The sequence below is a fragment of the Schistosoma mansoni genome (assembly GCF_000237925.1).
Source record: "Schistosoma mansoni, WGS project CABG00000000 data, supercontig 0113, strain Puerto Rico, whole genome shotgun sequence".
NCBI classification, from domain to species: domain Eukaryota; kingdom Metazoa; phylum Platyhelminthes; class Trematoda; order Strigeidida; family Schistosomatidae; genus Schistosoma; species Schistosoma mansoni.
In genome coordinates, this window is record NW_017386033.1 from 465,470 (window position 1) to 489,888 (window position 24,419).

The 24,419-nt window shown below is 31.4% G+C and overlaps 1 protein-coding gene and 1 non-coding gene across 2 annotated transcripts in view; both read left to right on the top strand.

Moving 5' to 3' along the window:
* The window catches only part of Smp_000540 (hypothetical protein), a gene marked incomplete at both ends in the record, with an annotated part of 29,896 nt that overhangs the window by 1,289 nt on the left and 4,188 nt on the right, over nt 1-24,419 (top strand). The gene's annotated exons all lie outside the window — the stretch shown is intronic.
* Smp_tRNA_01526_Pseudo_TTG.1.1 lies at nt 3,186-3,257 on the top strand. The gene has a single exon. It is a non-coding gene (tRNA).

Here is a 24,419-nt window from a genome sequence, read left to right on the forward strand (position 1 = left end):
GTCTTCGGTGGTAAGGTCCCAACAAGTACGGAGCTAACACGAAAATTACCACAAAAAGGTCGTGTGTGATCGACCTAAAGCAGTTCTAGTGCTTAAAATACTGTCCCAGGTCTACTAAAACCTCACCTCAAACCACACATTGGAGCCTTCAACGTAAGCACCCTATGTCAAATCGACCAGTAGGCTTCCTTGGCTAAGACCCTAGAATCCCGTACTATTGTGTATGCTGTGTCTCCGAAACATGCATACAGGATCCTAGTATGATCATTCACTTGACCTCACCTCTCCAAAATGGACAGCCAACGAAATACACCCTCCGTTTATCTGGCAACCCGATGACTAGTTCTCGTGGACTTGCAGATGTAGGCACAGTACTAAGTACGAGGGTAGAACAAGCCTTATTAGAGTGCATCCTTGTTAACAGTCGCCCATGTGCTGTTCGACTAAACGGCTCCATAAGAACTCGGAAGGATAGGGACACACGTCGTTGCCGTTTCATCGTTTCTGCCTACGCTCCCACTGACTGCAGCCCGGATGAAGTGAAAGATGACTTTTACAGAAATCTTTCTGAACTTCTTCATAAAGCTAAACACTCATACATAGTACTCGTAGGAGGTGACTTTAATGTCCAGGTAGGCAGCTTAAATCAAACAGAAGGACATATAGGTGAGTGTTTTAGTATCCCAACTCAGCGAGCAGTTAATGGTGATCGGCTGTTGAAACTATGCTCAGACAATCGTTTATTTCTAGCAAACACTAATTTTAAGCATAAGCAAAGACACCTGCACCAAACCAACGATGCACTCAAATAGACCATATTGTCATCAGTCATCGTTGGATAGGCTCGATAGAAGATTGTCGCTTGTTCTGGAATACATGTTTAGACTGATCATACTTCGATACGAGCACGCATTCGTTTGCGCCTCACTAGACTCAGAAAAACCACATTAAGAAGACCCATTAGAATTGAACTCAGTGACGAGAAAGCCAAGAGTAGGTTCCAGGAACAACTGAGTTCACATTAGGCAGTTATGTAAACGAGACCGACCCAGTTGCTTCTTGGAAAGATATACGAACAGCTTTGGAAACAATAGTAACATGTATTAGTAATTCAAACAAAAGGGTTACAAAAGACCAATGGATTTCTTCTAAGTCTATTGCACCGATGGATCCTCGTAATCTCATCCCGTCAGGCTCTGAACAAGATGAAGAGTGAAAGCAAACTAGGTCTAGGTTAACCCTAATGTCCACGAAATGATCGTAAGCAGTGGTGGGCAACGAAAGCAAAAGAAATGGAAAAGGCAGAGGCTGTGGGCAACACTAGACGACTCTCTAGACTAATAAAAGAAACCGGAATTAAGAAGTCAATTGTCAGAGAGACAATCTCGGAAAAAGACGAAACCCTTATCTGCTCTCAGCCTACACGTTTAGAATGATGGGTGGAACACTTTAGAGAACAATTTAGCTGACCTTCAGCTACTCTACAGTTACCCATCATTCCCAAACTGTCTGAATAGAACATTTAAGTAGGTCCCTCGACTCTAGCTGAAGTTCAAAAGGCTATAACTAGTCTTAAAAGAGGAGGAGCAGCTGGATCAGATGGATTGGCTCCAGAGGAGTTTAAATATGGTGCTCCAATTTTAGCAATTAGGTTGACTAATATTTTAGCTAAAATTTGGTAGTTAGACGTAATCCCATCTGACTGGTCACAATCACTGATTGTCCCAATATATAAGAAGGGGTCAAAATCATCCTGTAATAACCATAGAGGGATTAGTTTGACTGATATAGCATCTAAAATACTAGCCTCAATAATCATCGGGTGGTTGGAAGAGAGAGGAGTGGTCAAACCAAGACATGGCATCAATTCTTGAAGTCACTAACCTCTAGTCTTAGCCATGTTTGTAGATGCAGACTACTTGATTGGGGTCTGCGTGACTATCCTAACCAATGGTTGTAGACTCTGTATGACATGACTCTGAATCGATCACAATGGCATAGGTGTATACACTCCATGTGTTCCCTTAAACTACGAGATTAAAATTGTTTCATATCTTTCTTTCTTCCTATATTATATCCTTATATACAATCTATCTTTTAAATATTACCACCATCAAATTAACTTCTATGAATTCGGTGTTGATCTTGTTGTGTTAATGAGGTTATGGCAACTTGGACCGATCTATATATGTGCCTGGTCCTACGTTGTAGCCGACTGACTGATTAACTTCCACTGTATTTGGATTTTACATCTAGCACATTAGGCTGCGCTATACTGACTTGTTCATAGAAGACAGTTTCAGATAACTTCGAATTCCTGAGAGCAAATTTGTAATGAAAATGTCACTCTTATATGTAATGCTGACTTGTTAAATAAGAGGAACATTAACCACAAATGATGGAAAAGACACATTGACTGAGCATTGAGAACGTCACGTACAATCTCAATCATAAAGTAATATAACTTGATAAACCATAGAAAGTAAGCAACAATGTATAGTTATTCTATCCTAGTTTGGAATTTCCCAGAGCTCCATGATTTATGTCCTCAGATAGTTTTGTTTCCGAAAGTATCAGGTCTAGCCGACAGTCACTTAAACGCAACGTAGAACCTGGCACATGTGTACATAAGTTCAAGTTTTCATACCCTATTAGCACAGTGAGTTTAAATTTTCAGGAGAAATCACAGAGAAGTAAGGGTATTAACACGATAAATGGTTATTAAAAAAATTAGGTATCCCAGACACAGTTCAAAAAATTAAAAAATATTATGAGGAATTTAGAAACTTAGGTTTCAATTGAAGACAAGGAGTAAATGCACTTGCGCCAACGTAAATGATTTTGAGCCATATCATTTAAAGTCTGTAACCATCAGTTATGACAATCACGTGGACACTAAACAGTTAGCTTGCACCTGCCTAGGTGGTTCAATCCAACACTTAGTCTCTAGCCGCAAGCACAAAACAATATTAAACTAATGAATCAAAATCCCATAATATGCATGTATAATTCCAATAAATAATTAATATGTAATGTTATCTTTATTCCAAAACTCCGACGAATAATAGCTTGTCTTTATCAATCATCACTTATCTCATTTTAAAATTAGCCACAACTTAGAATACAATTCACTTTGTATTGTTTGTTTAAATCTTCCAATTGATGTTTAGGACTGCAACTAGTCAGTCTCAGTAGCTGTGTGGATAACGTGATGGCGTTTGAAGCGAAAGGTACTGGGTTCGAGTCCCAGAGTGAACACCAATTCTGAGATGCAGGTACATCCATCTGACGAGTCCCAAATAGGACGAAACGCGCGTCCTGGATTCCACTGCTAGCCACTATCCATCTTTGCTGAGAATACAATTATTGTAAACTTCAGTGTTTATTAGAATTCTATGCATATAACATAAATCTATGTCATGCATTTATTGCATTCTACAATGATATTAAGTAATCTTTTACTTATGTTGTTAATATTCTTGTCAACTAATTTCTTACTTAGTGATATTATCTCTCCTGTATTGATTAAATGACGTATTTTTATGTAATTTACATAGTTAAATAATTTTCTCCAACAACAAAAAAAATTTAGTCATGAAATTTCATTAAAGATAACTTAATACGAAACCATACCATAGTAACTTTTATGATTCATTTAAATTTGTTTGGAAGCTGTTTTAAATTTAAGGTGTATGTAGCGATAAGGTTCCGAATTCAACTTTTGTATGCATAATGTACCTTATCGACTTTATGCAGAATCGATAAAAGGAGATCAAGATTTCGTGTAATCTATCAGTAATATCACTAATAGTGTTCGTTATTGATCATTTACTGTTTAGTCAAATTATACTTTAACGAATCTATAAATGTCAAGGAATACGGTTTAAAAGAACCGGATGACATTTCTAAATATGTATAAATATTTCATTAGTGACGTAATCAAAAGGAAGTGGTCAAATACAGATTATCTAAATAATTCACTTTCCAAAGCTGAATTCTTTTCAGCAAATTCCATCAATGATCTGGGTTGCAAAATAGTTAAACTTTTATGCAAACTTTATAGTGAGATGATTTAACTTTTATAACTTGGCAGTTCTTGCTAACAACATTGGACTACTCATGACATTCAGTAGTATATCTTCTATAAATATTTTTCTCCCTACATTTCATATAATCATTGTTAAACTATATCCCAAACCACTTATAATTCATCAATAAGATTGTCATTTTTCTTTTGTAACATAAGGAATTTTAACGGCTAAACTTTCTTTTCTCTTAAAAACCCTTCAATAAAAGCATAATTATGATTATCATATGATTATACTTGAATTGATAGACAAACTATTTTATGCTAAGTTATTCAGTTTCTTCTCTTAACGTATTGAGATATCAATATTTTTTTAAAGTTAGTCGTTCATATAATTCAGTAATAATACACATCATAATGAAAAATTCACTTGTACATTGAACTAGTTAACAGGATGAATTGAAATTTGAACAGTTTATTTATAAAGTAGACCTTTTATACCTTTCATAATAATGTATTCAACTATGAACCATAAAATAGTTGAAAAACTATGAATATGAGAAATCACTTGATCATAGAGTATTTCAGTATGATATAAAAATGTATTTGTTTTTCTAAATACAACGAATTTTTGAGTAAAATTTTGAATGTTTCTTATCTATGATGGATACATCCAAGTTTTAACTAAGAAAGAAACAGTATTACGAATAGCAGCAGCTTCTGTCGGAACTGGTATGATCCCTTGAGAATTTATCATATGACCCAGCAATTCCTTTCCGAATTCACACGCCATGTTCTTGAAGTTTCGTGAACAACTGTCGTAGATGTTGTAAATGTTCTTCCACGGTAGCGCTAGCTTCTAATATATCATCGATATATGCGTATACTACTGTCAAACCTCTAACAACTTGATCAATAAATCGCTGAAAGTTTGAGCTGCATTAGTTGGACAAAAGAGCATTCACAAAATCTCAAATAACTCAAATGAAGTGATTACGGCCGTTTTCGGTATATTAATAAAAGTGAATAACAGTGGTTCAGTCATTGCTTGATTTTTATCCTACTTTAAGAATTTTGTATATAAACTCAAAACATTACATTACACATAGGCAAATTTTTTAAAACCCAAACTTGATACACTTCGGCAAACTCTGTATTTGAAATTTCGAGTTCAAATTTTTGTCTATCTGATGAAGCTGTTGATATTTAGTTTACAGCCTGGAATTCTCCCTCACCAGCTCTGGTAAAATTAACTTCACACTACCATCCGACTTCGTGTACCACACGTGGCTGATAGGTTACTATAGGTTGATGATTAATCGGATTATTGATATCCCGTTTTCTCCACCGATAAATAGCTATTTAGCTACTTGACACCGTAATAATGAATAATAACAGGACTCATTCAAAGTATCTTTTGCCCGGATTTTTGGTTTTTATCATAGATTATTGTCAACTGTCGTGTTCGATCACATGTTAATCGAAACAGCTATACAAATCTTTCTTCTTTTCCATTTTTTCCCAGTTGATACTATTCTTTGGGGGAAAGTCACTTCGAACTGAACGATCTTCACAAACTCTATGTTATATGATGTAGGATGAAGTTAGATTAACCAAGTCACAAAATAAGAATGTAATCACAGTCTAGATAAAGTCACCATACTAAACCAGCCTATCTTTGAAATTATTGATATCTCTAACAGTAGTACGCAATTTTACCTATTAAATCACTAATGTCCGTTTATTTGAATTCCAATAACTAATTACATTATTTTCATTGTTCTGAATTGTTTTTCATTCAACCTCGTTAAAAACGCATTTATATCATTTAGGAATCAAGTTAGAATTCCAGTTATCTCCATCCTTAATCGGTAACATTGATGAGGACACTGATATTATCGAATACGACTATCATATGTGCTTGAAATCCATTTTGCTGCATGGGTATTCACGACAACAATCTGTATTTTCAGTGGTATACACAAGTTATGCTAGCTTATGATTTACTCAGAATTAATAACAGAAGTATTTTTAGTAATATTACCATTGTCATTAAGATGATAATCAAAGTCCATATTGTCAACAAATTAACCTATTGATACATCTTTTCCCCTACCTTTCTTTCTCTATGGTTGTGAAGGCTTAATTCTTAATTGAAGAACAATACTTCCATATTTATGCTTATATTTACTGTTATTAGTGCGTTTTTCAATATAGTTGATCTTTTGTTCCCCTACTATTTCCCTTTTTCTCTCTGTATATATATATATATATATATATATATATATATATATATATATACATTTGTTCTAACCTGTTCGTACAGTTGGTTTTGTAGTGTTATTATTATCAGTGCTGATATTACCAGTCATTTGTTTTTCTCCCTCTCTATATACTATCTATTGTGTTTATTTTTTCGTTATCTGTTATGATAATCTACATTATTACAGTATTGACAATAATTAAAAACAACAATAGCAACAGAGTCTTCATATAGGCAACAGAGTCTTCATATAGGCATGCGATGTGACTTTCTATATTTTGTTTTCACATCTATCATTCTCATCAACAGTATCAGCATTATCTTCGTTAGTACTTACTGTACTTGTATACACATGTCCAATGAATAAATGACTGTTTAAAGCAAGACCAAACTGTACAAAGTGAATCTATTTAGTATTATACAGTGAGGAGCGAAGAGATTAGAAAAATAGTAAACCATTATTAGCCAGACTATTCGTCTCAGTATCTTAGTTGTGAAATTTCATCCCTGTGTTCGTGGTGTGCTGTCTACTTCAGTTGATCCATCTTGAATAGAATCATCATGATAAAGAAAATAAACCTTTCGATAACGACAATGGTGATAACGTGTGTGTGTGCATATGTAACGTGAACTTACGATACCTACGAATAAGATGAGGAATATCCAATACAAACATACTGTGTCTGACTCATCATTCCCTCTGTACTACCATTTTTGGCCATTATCCCTTGTTTATATATTGTTTTCGTAAAGATATTCTAGAAGTCAGGTTAAAGCATGCAATGTAATCAGTAAGTTCATAAACATTGTTATGAAACATGTTTATATATAAAATATTTCATCTTTTACTATTACTATCGTTAATAGCACTTGTAATGGTAGTACTACTAGTAGTAGAAGTAGTATTGTTGATGAAAACAACAATTTTATTTTGTACAACACTCATAATGCTGAAATTCACCCAGAACATTATTTATCTATTTAGCACTGTATTTTTGTTTGGGCAGAGTGTAGACATTTCTCATTGCCACTTATTTAAACTTTGCAAACATCATATAAATCTTTTCTGGTTCTTTAGGTTTCTTTAGTACAGATATTAAATTGGTATGTAGAATGCTGTTTTCATTTCCCAGGTTAGTTATGTACATTTATGTACACTTTATCATGTAGTTTCTCTATACATCTATATATTTGCTTAGATGTACTACTATCAAAATTATAAGTGACATTAATCCTCATTTGAACATAATTACTGTGATCTATAACCACAATTCGAGTTAAATAGACAAACAAAGAAACATGAAAAAGAATAGACATTATTTAGTAGTTTGATCTATTATTTATTTCACTTTTAAACGTTTCTCTGGCTTTTTTCTTCCTCTTTTCATTGTTTTCACGGGTTTTCTTTAATCTATCTTAGGTAACTGAAACAATTCCCGCTTTTTTTATGATTATTTATTACTGTGATTATTGTTTACATATTGTATTGGTTTTTAGTGGACAAGATTATCTGTGGTAAATTCATTGAACATTGAATTTTAGATTTACTTTTCTCATAATATAGGGTTGAGATCATGAGTCAGTTGAAGCTAGACCACCACGGAAAACCTGGAAGCACTGGACGGCCGTTTCTCATAATACTTTCAGCAACAGTTTTTTATTGGATTTTTCAAAGTAAATATCATAATCCATAGTCAATTTCATGGGCTTAATATTATTTTCCATCAACATTATGGCTACCTAGAAAATTATTAGTCATTGACAACATATAGATAATATGAAAAGATTATAGTTTAAGGTTTCATAAGAATGTTTAAGTTTTAGGGTAGGAAATAAGTGCTATTTTCTGATACCATTTCTTGTTGAGATTCAAACATTAAATCATCCATTTCATCAACAGTTTGTCAACATCCAGCTCTTCATCTAATCCAACTGAATCATTTTTTTCCTCTAAATATGTGTTATAATAATAGGAACTTGTCATTCTATTTTTAACACTGGACTGTACATTTTCGTAAGTAGATTAGTTTAGAACCATTATGAATCAAATAAAATAATGCACTTTTTAACTGTAATGGTATAGTAATGCTGAAATAATATAACGATTAGTTGAGGTAGTTACATTTTAACCAGTGTTCCACGATTACCCTTCTTTTAAAAAATTTTTTGAATGATTTGATCTGATTAGTTTGAATAATTAGAAATCGAAAAAAATATTAGTTTAACGACAAAATGAATGATTCAAGCTTCTATTATACTGTCAATAGTAACTTCATCAGCTCGTCATGAACAAAACTAAATTGGAACACTGAAAATTATGTATACATATATACATGTTAATTAGACATTACAAAAACTAAATATTTAAAACGGCACACAATACAATATTAATAATAGTCTGTAAATCTATTCGAGACTACTATAGCTTATTGTAAAATGATTGAATGAATATGAATGTATACCTAGAAAATGTAAGTGTGTAAAATAGACAGAACAAGAGGAGAGCACATATATATATCCATAGCTAAGAATATGCATAGTTAAATAAAAATGGAAATGGATTAACATATTAGGTGACTGGAAGATGGCGCTAGATATAGTCTAAAATAAATTTAACAAACAGTACACGCCCAGAACTTCGTAAATGTGACTGATAACAAACTTCATATTATTATTATTATTATGATTATTGCATTTCTAGCCGAGTAGAATGTACACGTATATTCAATGTGTGGATTATTATTGACAAAAAAAATCCCAGTGAATTAGTTATAAGGTTAACTGTGGTGGTTACTGGTTAGAGAAATTCATTTTGTTCCATACAAATTTGAAATTCATTGTGAGATGAATATATTGTTGGTATCATAATTAACTATTTTTTTCTGTTTTGGTTAATAAATAAGTAAATTCTATTTTGTAAGCAGTTATAGAAGACCTGGTTTACAGGAATAATCAAGTTGGTATGTTAAGAAGGATAACATTGTTAAAGACAAAAGTATTGAGGTAAATTACTTATAAAACGTGGTTCATAAACCGTTTTGAGAGAACATTTATCTTAGGGATTCTAATAATGTAAAAAATTAATTGGTAACGACTGTCTTCCAAGCGGGAAGAACTGGGAAGTAACATCGTATATTGTATCAAAAATCTATTCTAGTGCAGTTACAGAGTAACTGTAATCATCTACAAATGGAGGAAAAAACAGAAAATAGAGGGGATAAAAGAAAACAAAAAACAATTTTCAATTAAATATGAGGTGGTCTTGTGAATAATTTACTGATAGTTTTTAATCATCATCGTGCCTGGTCCTACGTTGTAGCTGACTGACTGACTGAACAGACATCATCTTGCGAACCGATGAAAACTAGGAAACGTTAGACGGATGTTTCAATCTAAGTTGCGTTTCCCCAAATATACACTTCCACGAAACACCTCATGAAACTGAACCCAAAGATTCCATGTTTAACAGAGTACATTATACGAGTAAGCCGATAATTTGTATTTTCAGGATTATTCGATCTTGTATAGGATTTAACCTTTATCTAGTATCATTAGTTGGTAACTGTTTAATTCTAATCAATTTCACAAATTACGCTTGATATCAGTTTGCATTAAAGTGTCTTCATAATAAATTATGCTGAACGGACTGCAGATTAATTACATTGTATGAGGTGGTCTACTTTCATTCGTAAGAATTGTCGAACTGACATAAAACAGCGACACATTTGTCTTGGATTTTCAACGGTTTTTCAGTTGACTTCAATCTGTTTCATTGAAATCACGAACCGACCAAAGTTAGACAACGATTGAAAACTATGAAGCACTAGATAGCCTTTTTATCTTAGTTTGATTGATTTTATCTTTCAAGTAAACGAAATCTTTAAAAAAAATCCAACAAAATGAATATTAGATTTGCTTATGTTAATAATTTTATGTTTATTGGTGCATAGATGCATAATTAATGTTACCGATAAAAATTATAACTAAAGAAGAATCAAAGACAAATCAGAGTGGAAAAATTTCTTTTTCATAGAGTCCGGGCTTATACTAATCAACTTTCATGTCCTCTATAGAACACAAGTAATTGATTCGTGCTCCACTTGCACTAATTTATTCGACTGTATAAATTATTTTGAAAGATGATACTGATGTAGAAAAATGACGAGGATCGATGAGATTTTTTTGTATTGTTGTGTTGGTTGTTTTGTAGTCACTTTTTAAAAATCAAAACAGATAATGTTCCAAGATTAATTTAGAAAGCATTCGTTATATTGGATCAAGGTAACCTGCCCTACAAAAGCGAATAAATTTACAGATGTGCTATGAAAAGAAAACTTTTTAATCAACAATCAGTTGTTGATACCTTCATTAAATTGCCCGTAATTATTATTCAGTGGTTGTTATCATTTCTATCTTTTTCATCTCTTCTTTATATCTACCAGGTGGATTATTGTTTTTATATATCAGATACTTAAAAAATTTTCGGTTTACGATTTTTTCTATGATATCATTATACAGTCGTTCGGGGATACTTCAAATCTCCAAACCCTTTATAATGCACTCTCTACTTTTTCTTAAATCACTATAAATACGATTGTACAGAATTAATTTATGGAAAGGAAAATTTTCTTAATTCAGTTGTCATGATGATGTCATAATTATTAGGGATGTTTATTCCTGGACCTTCGTCTATTGAATGTGCTTTGTTACATATTAATTATTTTCTTAGAAGAGTTAGATACATTTATCATTGAAAATGAATTGAATAAGATAACCACAGAAACAGTATTCACAGTTGTTCGTATAATATAGTCTTTTAATGAAGTAAAGAGCCGATTCGAATGTACTTCTGCTATGTTTGAACCATCGTTATTTAACTCTTCTTATAATGACTGGTATTACAACCATTATTATTATTACTGCGACTGATGTAAGTTACATGACTCACTACTTACTATAAGGAATTAGTAATTTCATAATCATTTTCAAACACCAGTCAAACATGTAAGTTACAAAATAATTCAATTATTCCCCTTAATAAAGGTATACGGATTAACATTTCATGAAAAAAACCTACCTATAATAATCTTTTGTTTTTTCAAGTTGTGTCATTTATTTCGTTATATATATAATGAAACCCTTTTGTCAGTTTTTGTCGGCTTACACCATACATTATTATTTTTTTTATTGCCGACACTTGTCTTAGGTAAAGTATACTTTAAATTATTTACAAATAAGGGATAGGGAAGTCGTCAGCCGGGACACTCAATCAACTGAATAGACGCGTAGTATTTTCAAATAATTGGCTATAATTTTTTTCTCAATATTCATTTATTATAGAGTTACTTGTCAGAATTTATCTATCTATTTATATATATATATATACGCCTATGTAAGTTACACAATGGTTATGTGGTAACTGACCTGTCAAGGAAAATAATCTTTATGTGAATATAATGGTTATAATAAGTATTTGAAACTTCAGTAATAAAACAGACGGAAGTCGAATAAACTTGCTTTGCATGAGTCTTTTCTTTCTAGATCTCATGTAAACATTGATCATGTGAGTAGTAAGTAGCAACTACTTGGCTTAAATTTTAGATCTCTTGCTGACTATCTTGTTTCAGATTTGCTAATAATAGTAATCAACTCATCGTTAGTGTTTGTATTTCATTGTTTGATTAAGCTCGATCAATGGTCATATTATGATTCTCGAAGATTTTACAGCTTAAGATAATCAATCGTTAATTTTAAGAAAACCAAAGAGATTTATTTGATCATCAAACAGAATGACGATGGTTTAGTAAAGAAATGGTGAAGCTTGAGTGAATAACGCTGACGGAAAGAAACTTCTATTTAATGAACCGTCTTCATTTACCTAACTATAGATAGTGTTTTACTTGTTATCGTAATAAATTATCAATGGAATATCAAATGACGCTGTAAATGACTTGAGTTTAATTACTCGCTTCGGACAACAGAAAGATTGCTTATTAATCGGTGCTGGGATGGTAAAACATTCCTAATGGATAGTGACGTATGATTTTTGTGTGATGTTATGGAGTGTCCACCTGGAAATATAAATGACGGACGAATGATACCACACACGGAGTGAGACATGAAAGTTAAGGATTCACATTATTGAGCAATCTGACACCGGAATTAAACAGTCATTCAACGTTGACCAGTTTTCCGTTTGTTATTCAGTTAATATGAGTTCATTATGAAAATGACTTTTATAAAGTTTTCATAAAACTTTACAAAGTAAAAATGGTTCGCCTATTTATTTGATGTTTACATGTATATACTTTATTTGTAAAACTATCTAGTTGATTGTTACTACTTTGGACGTTTACCAGTAATATTGTGATCTAAAATTTAATAATTATTCATTGGTCATAATTCTGGTTAGTTACTATAATTGAAATCCAAAACGAGCGCTTTATTGTACTTGATACTTATTAACTGAATGTAGATACCTTCAGTCTATTCGTTCAAATTGAAATTCAAACACAGTACATATCACATCAAGCTTTAGCTACCTAGTATTTTCAACAAATATGATATTTATTATAAGTTACATGGTTTAGCATTTCTTTCTTTGTTTGTATCTAGAATTGGATTAGATCTAACTCGACTGGCATTTAGTCTCCTTAGGCATTTGATTCAATATATTCTCTTAAGTGAGTTAAAATTTTAGTGTTAACATCAACATTGGCATGTACATATATCCAGCTAAAAGGTCCTAAATACATTTATTTATTTAATTACATAAATATTGGTACAAGGAAGCACCAGATACATATGCGCCGCACAAATCTCATTTGATTTGTGTGAGGGCTGTGATACTGCTCGGGTGCCCCGACCGAAGCAAGTGGTTTTCTTAGGGGGTCACACCCCGAGCCTTTGACCTAAAGGTCTGATCCATAAGGCAGTGGAGCATCGTGAGGAGATGCAGCCCCATGGTAGACGGTGATCAACAAGTGGTTCATACGCCATTTGTTCCTTCAGGATACTGGAGACCATGTGCACCACTGGTTTGGAATCAGAGTTTTCCAACTCCCCTAGGTGAACTCTCCGTGTCCACCGACCCGGTTAAAGCGCCGGGCATTCGCTTTTCGTCCTCTCACTCAATGTATATTCCAGAACCTTCTGAAAACCAATATTCAAAAATATAAGATTATAATTATTAGCAGTATTTTAATACATTCATTCAAGAGACGAATTCATCAACAGCAAGTCAATACATTAACTTCTAAATGATACCAAGAGGAAAATATAAACTTCTATGATAATATATCATTCTTAAGCTTAATTAATTAGTCTTACTTCTATTAACTTCATATTTTGATAACATTACTAAGCAATAATTCTAGTTATTACATAACTTCATTATTTTTTTTATAAAAAAATGTAACTTGTTTACATGCCTACAAATTGTAATTGTGAATGTACTTTAGTACTAACACAAGAATTTTTTTTCTGATGGAATTCCACTGAATGCTTCATCTTAAGTACAAAAACTAATAGAAATTTCAACTTTAACTTTTTCAAATGTCACATTTGAAACATTAAAAAAAACGAAAAAACAACATTCGGTTCAGAATAGCGTCTTTTAATTGTATAAAGGATAATAATGTAAATCATATGATTTATTGAATGTAGTCGGTTATTATTTGAAAGAAAGAACCACCTTAGTAGTATGGTATCATTGTATAGTGAAATTTTTTAAATAGATAGATAGTAGAAAAAAAATTAAAAATTAATGTTTAATACTCAAAGATTCTCCGTTAGTAGGTGTATGATGAAATTCTTTATATGTAGATGAATGTCATGAATTAACATAACTGGTTAATGAGTTATGTAATTGAAGAAATGACAAATTTGTAAGGTTTTAATCTTAATCATAAGTTTTAAGTCAGGAGTTATGTAATAAATTTTTTCTGTAGCATTTTTTTGTTACTTAGAGATATCATTGTGTATTAGAACATGATATTCATGAGACTGACTTTCGAGTTCTATTGCTCTATGAGTGTTATAGTTTTAGAAGACTGTGATAAATGTTATGACGAAGATAAACTGAATGACAATAAGGAAATTTAGGAAACTCCTCAATATCAATACTTCCCTTGTTTTATAATGTCTTTAAATGATGTATATTTGATACATAAGAACTTTCATCTAAATTAGACCGAATAGTTTCACAGTATTTGGGCGCCGAATTGATGTAAAACATTAAATTCATTCGTTGAGATTTTACAAGTATATTATTCCTATTTGATGTATATTTGAATTCTCTCAAAATGGAAACAAGATTTTCTAACTAAATTCATAAACAACCAAGTACTTAAGTATCAATCTAATTACTCCAACCTGAAAATAACCTGAGTGTGGATATTTTACTATCCTTCATTCTTCATATGTATAATGAACATTTATGGTCATTATACTGATCTACAATTCAAATACTGTTACTCCAGGTTACTTTGAAGCCACCAGTTTTAAAAATTACTTAAGAATGTAGTAGTGTGATAGCTTTCAGATAAATTGATATCATCAACATTTTTATCGAAAAACTCAAAATTCCACGAATCCACTAACAAAAATTCAAATTTGTTACAATAAAACACCATGAATTGGTTGAAGTTAGACATTAATGAATGCTGGCTAAATGGTCTAGAGGTTGAGCGTTTGCGCGTGAGACCCAAGGTCCTAGGTTCGAGTAGTGCTTGCAGGATCGTGGATGGGTCCTTCTGAGGAGTCCCATAATAGGACGAAACGATCATCCAGTGCTTTCAGGTTTCTTAATGTTGGTCTAGTTTAGATCAACTCATGGATTCAACTGTTTTAATAACAATAATAATAATATTTACATCTCGTTAACAAGCAATTATATTCATTATTGAGTACAACGGATATCAATAAAATGTCCAAAGTAGTGAGTTCTAGTTTGTAGTACTCCAAGATCTTTTACTAGTATATGAGTACATGGAAATAATAAGTTTTCAAAATGACGAAACACTCATCTCATCAATATATACTTTCTTACTAAGTCATTTTGAAATACAGCTTGAAAGAGATAAATATGAGTATTATAATAAACAGCTAATCATTCATTAAATATGTCTATACCTATATGTATACACATTTAACTCAAACTATAGACAAAAATGTGATTCATTTACAGTTGCTAGTGTATTTATAAAAAAAATGACTCAGTGTGATATGCCATTCATAATTTTAGACTGAATAGTATTTAATTGGATTGTACACCAAAAAAAGTAACAAAAAAAGAGAAACACTCAAACCAGGATATACATGCATATCTATATCAGATATCATGAATTCTATCACACTTTTTTTTGTTTAGACTATACTCGAAACAATAAAAAGGAACCTAATGATCATCATAGTATATTGTCTGTCTACATACCTATACATCACTCACAAAACAAGGAGAAAGAAAATAAAACAACTAGATATCAGTTTGTATTACATCAAGATGAAATAATGGAACGAACAAATGAATGCATGAATAAGTAAATAAATAAATAAATAGGCTTCATTGTAAAAATAAAACACAAAATGGTTGAACAATAAACACAAAAGCAACAACTAACATGATAACAATCAAGACTTTTATTAATTTCAATTTAATCTGATTTAGTCATTTCATTGAAATAAGCAGGTGAAATGTGTGCTGATATATCACAATATAATCAGAAGGGGTTTTGTGGAGATTTCAGTATTTTCATAATTGAAATCATAAGTCGATTGGAGCTAGACTAGACGGTCGTCCAGTGCTTTCAGGTTTTCCAAGGTGGTCTAGCTTCAATAGACTCATGATTTCAACTATGAAAATACATCACAATATGTAGATTTACGATATGTAAGTCTATTATTAGTATCATACATTTGTATGCTTAAATTACATTGATTGATTGATTAAAACAATTAATTTTCAACTAGTGAATTAAGCAGTTCGAATCTCGTTACACTTATATTATACTTTAATAAACAATTAATAACAGCAAGTCTCATGTAATGAAGAAAAGTGATAAATATACCCTTGAATACTTGTTGATTATGTGTATTTTTGTCTGAGCAATTTGAATATTTAAAATTATTATTATCCAATGTGTTCAAATGACTGACAAATGTTATATTTCTTTAAGTTTCAATACGTAACCTTAACTGGTGTATTCTAACAAGTATTGGTTCTAGATTAAACTGACCTTTCTGTCAATAGTCTCTAAATGAGTAACCATAAGTTCATTTCACTGTTATTTAATATCATCTAAAATAATAATTCCCTATTCACACTTGAGTAAGATGTGACTAAATGTATCCACTTCAGCTATCATATTTTCTATTATTAATTCATGAACATATATGTCCGTTTACATGGAATAAAGTTTGTAGAAAACGTGAAAGTACTGGACGGCCGTTTCGTCTTATTATGGGACTCCTCAGAAGGACCTATCCACGATCCTGCAAGCACTACTCAAACCTATGACCTTGGGTCTCACGCGCGAACGCTCAACCTCTAGACCATTGAACTGGGATCCAATGATGTCAATATCTAACTTCAACCGACCCACGAAATTGCGCGACCATCTTCCATTGTCTGAGATAGATACTTGTCTCTGCCTGACATGGATCTCGATCAAAAACTCAACAATCACAACCCCATACTGAAAAAGTATATAGGTTTTTTGACTAATGTCCTTGGAATTTGAAAAATCAGTAGTTAGTATTTTTTATGTAATAAATGAATTGGTCATTATCTTCCATTAATCTATACAAACTACAGTTTTTCACTACTGATTCCTAACTTGTCTACTTACGTGTTTATCATCATGTTAATTTTAATACTTTTCTCGTCCTATGTATTATCTCTTTCTGAGTTGTTATAAAGTATATGTTTTACATATTCAGTTGTATATACAAATCAAGTTTGCCATTTCGTTTACTAACATTTGTAATATTAGCAGTTCAAAGCCTCAGGGAATGTTTTATCAAGAAAGTATAGTTCAGTAATGATTTCTAATAAAATATCTAGACATATCAAGTTGAATCATGCTAAGTGGATGGAAAAACTTGTGCACTGTTCAAGAATTGATTACTGATTAGTAACTAATTCCATATTTTTCAGAACTTACTTCTGTCCAAACCACATCCGTCAAACGTATTTAACTGTACCAGTGTGGATCAAACACAACTAAATCCAACGCCGAAAATTAGTTTTATCAAGATGGCCGATATATCTTGCTGATTAGAGTCATCTTACATGAATTTTAGCTTCATCGATACCTCCATATTTCATCCAAGCATCCAACTTTGAAATATAATAAGCACAATATGAATTCCCCAAAATCAGTGACCACACTGTTAGTTGGTCGATAGAATCTGATCAGTATTAAGGAATAAGAGATATGGTACTTACTACTACCAAGCGATTAATTTGGGTAGATTTAAAACAAAAGCCTGCGTTGTCCTAAGATTAGAGAACTAACGATCTCCCGCTTACCAGATAATATATTTTATTAACTGAACTGAAGACTTTATTAGGCTACTAATTAGATTCAGTTTTCAGCTTACATTATTTTGCTTTTGTCCCTCACTTACAGTTTGTCTTATCTGAAACATTTATCAAAACTACTAAAATATTCAATCATAATCCTTGGGGTTTCCATGAATGTTGAGCACAAAAATATCTTTCACTAAATTAAATAAATTGATGTTTAACCTTCAGCGAGTGAAACTATGTTTTTATTATAGTGAGATTATATCCAAATTGATATAAATACAATAAAACTAACATTGAAATTTCGCATACCATTATAAGCTTAATTTAAATATTGTCTACAATTCATATTATCTTATTTTTATTCATTTTAAAATCCATTTGTTTAAATTTTGAATGATCAAATTGGAAGTATTATTGTATAAAGTCAACCACTAGTTTTTGGTTGATCACTTGTTTAGTTAGTTAGTTAGTAAGTATTGTACTCATGAACATGTGTTCTGTTGTACCTCAATGACAAGAGCAACAGGAATAGGTGAAAAGAAGGAGAAGGATATATAAGAGGGTGTAGAGAAGTAAAAGAAGAAGAAGAAGAAGAAATACCATTTTTTTATCAATGCCGATAAAACAGTTAACTGATCTTTCAATTTCTATTCATGTTGCATATATTTATATATATATATATATATATATATATGGAGGCATGTAAATTCATAGCTAGGCTTGCATATAATCAGTGTACAAATTTGAATGTTCTTCTGAGGTCTTGTAATAATAAGTCTGCATATATATATGTATATACTTAATTTTTCACACATCCGTTTACTGACAAAAATGACAAGCAATATGATAAATACGCCGCTAAGCTTTTTCAATTATGTAGACAAACATATATACATATCTGCATACCAAAATGTGTATCAATATCCTAATTAATAATTCCTTCCGTTTTACCTTTTCAAAGTAGTATAATGCACTATTATTATTATTATTATTATTATTACCATTATTGTTATTAGTGTACTGTTAGACACCGACATATGAGATAGTTTTTTAGACTAAAAATGATCAGTACAGATGGGATATGCCAAATATTTACATAGATTTATTTTTGCATATTAATGTTACTTACATTACTATGAAAGTGGATAAGAGGAGTGGAATAAGCTAAGACATAAAATGATATAAAATATATTAATACATATTTATTGATGAGACCAAGCAGAGATTAAATAAGAATACATGCTTATTGAGATCATACATTTAGACGGATAGTAATAGTGTGTATAGTGTACAGTTGATGACGATGATGATGATGAGGATGATGAAGATAGTGGAGGTTGATTAGTTAGTTAGTTTGCTTTACTGATTAACTATGTGGTTGGTTGGTTGGTTAGAGAGTTGATTGGTTGGTTTGTTGGTAAAAAAAATAATTAGTCTTTTAAAGTAGGTTAGTTTGCATTTCCGGGCTTTCAGTGGAATAAGACAATTTTTCTTTATACTATTCAAGATTTTCTTTTCAATTGTCATGATTTAAAATTTGATAAAATCTTTAAATGAATTCTTGATGGGCTTCTTTTTTTATCTTACTTATAGTCTCATTTGAATTTATTCTTTTCTAATTGAATGGTAATAATGATACGAATTTCAAGACATTTACTTTGTAGGAAGTATAATGATAGTTCTACTAACTGTTAGTAACTTACAAAAGCGATAAATTAAAGGGAACAAATTAAGAAAACAAAACTATATAGATGTTGGCCAGGTTCATTAGTCATCCACATAGTATACAAACTACAAATAAGTATATTGTACCACTTCTCTTCATTCATGGGGATCGAACAACATTTTGAATTAATATAGACTCTCAAGTTATTGGACTTATAAAAGTTTAAAAATGATTGCATATTTATTTATGATGTAACAAAGTAGATTATTATTTTTAAAACACTACTGTCTGAACGAAAAAAATTCTTTCCGATATACCTTCTTCAGGTTTTGCAATTATATATTCAGATTAATAATAACTCTTAAGAATAGACGAAGCTCTTACCATCCACGAGCTTAAATCAAGAACTATGCGTAAAAAAGAAGTACGGCCTTAATTATTATTATTATTATTACTGCATTTAATCATGAATACTCATCATATCACCTTATTTATTTTTACACCTCTATGACCTTTAATGACCTTTAATTATTGCGACAAAAACATTCTATTCATTTTAATCATCTTATTATATTCACTAAAACTATTTTTATTACTCGTATTACGTAATCTAGTATTATAATCTTTCTATTACATCATCTTGGTTATTCGTCAGTGAACGTTGAGAATATGAGAAATTCAATAAGAAATAAACAAAATCCTTCAAGGTTAAGGAGCATATATTGAGATTCAGAATGCTATCCAACTAACATAGTTGATTAGCCTTAACGACGAAAACACCACAAAATACTAGAGGTTATATTTAAAACTACGACATGCAGTTTAGAATTTAGAGTTAGGATTAGGTCACATTTCGATATATGCAGAAACCCAATCCCAAGTCTTAACCCTGAATTCTAATTTACAACATTTAATCCTAAATCCCAATTCAAATTCAAACCCTTTAGACTCAACATCTTATCACTAAAACTTACGTCATGAGTCCTGATTCCAAGGTCTAAATTTTAATCCTACCATTAGTTATCACTCATTCTTTCTTAACTGTTTTCTGATTGGCTAATTATGAACAAGAATTCCTGAATAAGATTTAAGCAATTTTGATTGAGATCATGAATGGATCAATGTAAGACAACCATTGAAAACCTGGAGACACCGGAAGGCCGTTTCGTCTTAGTATGGGACTCCTCAGCAATACACATCAACGATCCCGCACATGGGATTCAAATTCAGAACATTCGGTTTCGTGTGCCACTTTATTCTTAGTCTTTACCATTCAATTAATTTCTCCTGTTACAAAATGTGTTAATTTAACCAGATTCTTACTGTTTATATCAGTTTTATAATACTATTTATAGATTGATTGCAATCCATCTTTAAGACATCATGTTGTTGACAATATTCATTCACGTAATAGAAATTTAATTAAAAACAAACAAACTTCATTTAGTTTCCTTTAGCTTAATAATAATAATAATTCAGTTAATTAAAACACTGTTATTCTATAAATCATACAACTAATTTGATAGACATTTTGTGTTTAGTCATACTTCCTTTAAGCTTTCTTTTTCTCTATTTGTATTGTGTTATTTTTCATTTCATAAGTTTCAATGTTATTACTTGGTTAACAACCTATACAAGTTTCTCAGTTACTGTTTATCAACATAACTCTTTTCAGTAGTAGTAGTAGTATGCCAATAAAATGTTTGTGTGACGTGATGTGAGTGTTAACCGTTAACACGTCTAAATAAACTGACTGTTTGCTTATTGTTTGTGAATCGTCTTTGTCATTTGATTAGTTTATTAGTGTAATTTTACACCTTTTCGTATATGTATATAGTCTGTGTCAAGTTTATTATATAGTTAGTGAGTTATTAACTAGTCGTTAAGTATGGATATTATGATGAACAGGTATGATAATACATTTCAATTAAGATGGATATTGTCATGAGAACCATAAGTTATTCTTCTTCTCCCTATTATACAATTTTGAATCCAGACAACCTTGTGCAAAGCACATTATCCGTTGATCAGTGAATTGAAGTTTTGAATTAGTCAGTTATATTATTTATAGATATCTGAACCATTGAGTTAGTACATTATACCTTTCATTTTTTACAGATTAGGCTTGTAAATCACTAGATTAAACATTAGTTCTTATATATTAAATATCTATCATAGTTTGATTAGCTGATTATCGTTGTCATACATTACTTAGTAGGTGTAAGTAAAGATACTGTAAATCGGTCAAGTCGTTTTATTTTATTTTTCTGATATTTATATTATTGTTCTAAACTGAAAATTATCAAGATGGCACATAAAAGAGCAGTGTCATTATCCATCTAGTTACCATGAGCAGTAAAAATGGATACAAATTTTTCAAACACTTAAAAGTATGGACTCATTCGCAACAATTGCTTTAATCTTCCTATTGTTTATGTTAAGGACTACAACTGACCAGTTTCTTTTGAAATAAATACATGTACCCCAAGTGAATAACGTTGATATTCTTATGAATTCATGGGCACTTGAAGCAGAGTTGAACAGCAGCTATTAGCAGAATACAAAATTTATATATGCCAAAATGAACCTACTAATCGCAATCCTGAATATCAACAGCAGAAGAATTCAAAAAATATTTATAAATGAGTTTAAATTCACTCGCGTTGCATAAGTGAGTAGCTAGGTGGAATCAGTAACTCAGTGGATAACGCGTTCACCAACTGAATTAAAAAGGTACAGCGTTTGAGTCCTGATGCAAACATCAACAATGAAGTGTAGGTGCATCCAACTAGAGAATCTCCAGTAGGCAAAGAAACCTTATCCTGGGTTGCACTACAAGCTACTATCCAATACTGCTCAAAATACTTAAAAGCATATTCTACGATTAAAAAGAACTAATGTGGAAGATAAAATATTTTTAAAAAACATAAAGAAATATCGTTCAGAGTTACTACACGTAAATAGGATTAGGTATATTATCTCTTATTTCCTTAAAATGTAACTTGTTTTTACTCAGCGTAACATTTAGAACAGTTTACTCCTTAATATTTTTGCATTTAAACAAACAAACAAATAGTGATACACACAAACACCTTGTAAATAGGCTTTTTTTGTTTTATGGTGTATTAGACATAAAATTTTTAGGTATTTATTTTACAGGAAGTACTCATAGTTATTTGTAAGTTAGGGACCAATTTTTGTTGTTTTCTGTTACTTTTAACTAAAATGTTAATGTAGAAATTGAATTAGGACACTGGGTTTTTGTTCAGTCTTCAAGATTGTTAAAAAATAAGAAACAGTGTATATCATAGGTACGATATCACTGAGACATTATAATGGTTTGACAAACAGACTACTTCTTATTAATTATTACTTCATATCAGGTGAATTATTTTTTTAGCAAGTTAATTTTAAGAAGAATTGGTCACTAGGTAATTCTTGCTTAATTTTTTTTTTCTGGACAGAATATTTGTTTGACCACCTATTAGCCAAAAATTATTTAAACAATAACTATTCAGATACAGTCTGTTAGTCGAAATGATATGTGAACTATACTAAATAACTAAAGTGACTTAGTATTTAAGATGTTCGAATTTCAGCTCCTAAGTCAAAGGTTTGAAATTTATCCCAACGACTTCAGTTTAGGTGATGGGATAGCATCATCAGCCTTGATAATTTTAGTATGGCTCATATCCAAGTAATCTGTCAAATGATTTAATTAAAAGTAAAAATGGTCTCAAACTCAATTATTATTATTGGTGTTTTGATCAGCTGATATATTAATATCAGAAGGGGTTTTGTGGAGATTTAGTATTTTCACAGTTGAAATCATGAGTCAATTGAAGCTAGACCACCATCGAAAACCTGGAAGCACTGGACGGCCGTTTCCTCCTATTTGGGATTCCTCACCAGTGCTCATCCACAACCTCGCCTCGCAAGATTCGAACCCAGGACCTACCAGTCTCTCGCCAGAGCACTTAACCGATAGACTACTTAGCCGGCATCCGATGGTATTAATGTCTAACTTCAGCCAATCCACAAAGTTGAGCAATCGTTCACCAATTGTCTTCATTAAGTTGATATCTCACAAGAGACATGGTTTGAACTCCACTAGATGCGCACTGCTGAGGATTCCCACAACAAGACGAAACGGCCGTCCAGTGCTTCCAGGTTTTCCCTGGTGTTCTAGCTTTAATTGACTCACGCTTTCAACAATGATATATTAATGATTAACTTTTTTCTAAATGTTTAACCACATTTAAATAACGATACAAAAACATCATTTTACCTGTGGAGAAGACAAAATAAGTCAAATTGAACGTTACCCTTACCAGAGTACCAGCAACTGTCAATACAGAAACTTGATTTTCAAGTACTCACAATTATCAGTTGTATCACTGATGACTATGCCAGATTGTAATAGCAAATAAATATATGACTGTTTTTAGTTTAACACTAATAAATACTCAGACAGTTCTAGTTGGTTTTAATTCAATGTAGTTTGTGATTCAATTCAAACTGCGGAACTAGTTAATTAGTAAATTTTCTATCTAAAATTCCCAACGGTTACACAATGATAATGATCCTAACAGTTTTTTTCGAATGTATGAAAACGTAGCTTTTATTCGAATACGACTAGTTTATTTCACTCAACCTTTGAAATAAGTTGATGATCATCTATAATGAAAATAGAAAAACCAAGTGTTAGGAAAAATAAAACGTTGAAACATTTTAGGTTATTTCAAAGAAATAAATGTTATTCGAATGGCTGTTTGAGTTGAGAATTATTAACAGAAGTTTATAACTGGATAGATGTTTGGTGTTGTTCTCGAAATTCATTCATCAAGACTCGACTTTTTATTAGTTTACATCATGAACCAACCTTAGAGAATCACTGAAAACCAGAAACAGTTAGAAGCCGTGATCATTGGAA